A 2,207-nucleotide genomic window follows, 5' to 3' on the forward strand; every position below is an offset into this window, starting at 1 on the left:
AACGTTTCGGGGACGGTTCCTGGCGACGGTAATCAAACATCTCACAGCCCCAAACGGCCTCTGTATCTATAGCCCGTGTCCAAATCCGTGTCCAAATCCGCATGACATGGTTGAGCTGACATACGGCTACTTGGAAGCAGGATAAGGCGCTAAAAATGACACTTGGCTTCGGGTCAGTGCTTGAGACGACGGCGCATTTACTGGCGACTCGGCGACGCGAGACAGCTCATCCCGGCTCCGCAGAGTCGTGGGACACGAACGAGTGAGGGGTGAGGCACGTGGTCAGCTCCACGGGCCCCCCTCTGCTTACAAAAAGGCGGCGACAGGCTGGTGGCCCAAACCTCGGCGCTCGTGTGTACAGCGACGCAGGAGCCAGTCGCCTGTGTCGGCCTTTGGGCTCATTCCGCGTCTCCCCTGTGTGAAAAGAGCAGCAGTGAACGTGGGGACGCAGGTGCCATCTTGGATCGCTGGTTTTGTGTCTTTGGGGCAGGTGCCTGGGCGTGGGGTGGCTGGGGCCGTCTGGGCAGCCTGCGCGCAGCTTTCCACCGTGCAGAGGACAGCTCCTTCTTCACCGCGTCCTTGCCGACATTTGTTGGCAGCTTGTCGGTTTGATGCGCGTCCTTGTTGCTGCTGTGAGGTGGCAGCTCGTGCTGCCTCTGATGTGCATTTCCCTGAATATGAGGATGTCTGACTTTTTTTTTTTTCATTTGCCTGTTGGCCACTGGCCAGTGTTGTTTGGAGAAGTGTCTTTGAAGTGCCAGACACAAGGGAATACTACTGAGCCATGAAAAAGGATCAGACTTGATCCTTCACGGCAACATGGATGGAGCCGGGAGGGATCGTGCTGAGGGACGTGAGTCAGAAGGAGAAAGAAAAAAGTAATAAAGGGACCCAGGAGATGATCTCACAGTCTGAGCCAGCCAGAGTGGACATTATTAAATGTATGAAGTAATTTCAGATGTCTTCAGAAGAGTTTTTTATACACACAAGAGCTGGGGTGCAGCCAGAGTGTGGGGGTGAGAGGACTCCCCAGAGACAGAGTGGGGAGCAGAAAGGGTGGACGTGACGTGATCCATGGCAGAGGGGGTCACGGGGAGACAGGCTGGGGTCTGCTGTGCCCTGAGGGTCACTCCCCGGCCGGGGGTCGAACGTAAGCTGCAGTGGCTGGTAATTAAATTACTTCATTCCTTAAATCACGTTCCTGTGTTGGGGTTGGGGAGATGCTCTGAGGGCTTCAGAGCAGTGCGGGGGTGCAGCTGGACAGCCGACCCCGCCCCCTGCCCCAGGTTAGAGAGATTGATGGGGACGAGGGTTTCAGAAACCCAGACCCTCACCATGCGGAATGGTGTTGGATTTCTGCGTTTTGCCAGTTTTCTTTGCCACGGACATCTGTGAACGGAGTGGAGATGATCGGGGCATCTGTCGCCCACGAAGGGGTCACGTGTGTGGCATATCAAGACCGAGCACGTGTCCAGGCGACTGGGGGGTCCTCGGAATGGCCCTTCGGTGAAAGGGAGCTCGCAGGACTCTGGCCCCCCCTGCCTCCCGCACTCCCACCGTCCCCTCTCGCTCCGGTAGGGGGACGCGGGGGGCGACATCACCGGGTTAATGCCCGGTGTTGTCCCCGGTCGGAAATCCGACGGGCTACGGCATCAAGGCCAGTCAAGTGGACTCTGACAGTGATGTCTAGCTCGCATCTGTGCAGGTATCGACGCAGCTGAGTAACCGTCCACTCAGTGATCCGCCCATCATTCATCTGTCCATGCGATCAGCTGTCTGTCTGTCCATCTGTGACCAGTCTCCCTCTCTGGCCTATGTTGATCTGTTTATCCGTCCATTACTTAATTTATCTGCCCACCCAGCATCCAGCATCCATTATGCAACCTCCAGCCATCCATCATTCACCCATCATCCCTCATCCACCCACCATCATCCATCATCCTTCATCATCCCTCATCCACCCACCATCCACCATCAACCATCAATCATCCACAATCCATCCACCATCATCCACCCATCATCCCTCCATCCATCCTCCATCCTCCATCCATCCACCATCCACCACCCACTCATCATCCATCATCCATCCATCATTCATCACCATCCATCATCCATCCCTCCATCATCCATCCACCATCATCCCTCCATCATCCATCCATCCATCCACCATCCACCATCAACCATCAATCATCCATGATCCATCCACC

The sequence above is a fragment of the Condylura cristata genome, unplaced genomic scaffold (genome assembly GCF_000260355.1).
Source record: "Condylura cristata isolate star-nosed mole 26May11 unplaced genomic scaffold, ConCri1.0 scaffold00027, whole genome shotgun sequence".
Classification (NCBI taxonomy): domain Eukaryota; kingdom Metazoa; phylum Chordata; class Mammalia; order Eulipotyphla; family Talpidae; genus Condylura; species Condylura cristata.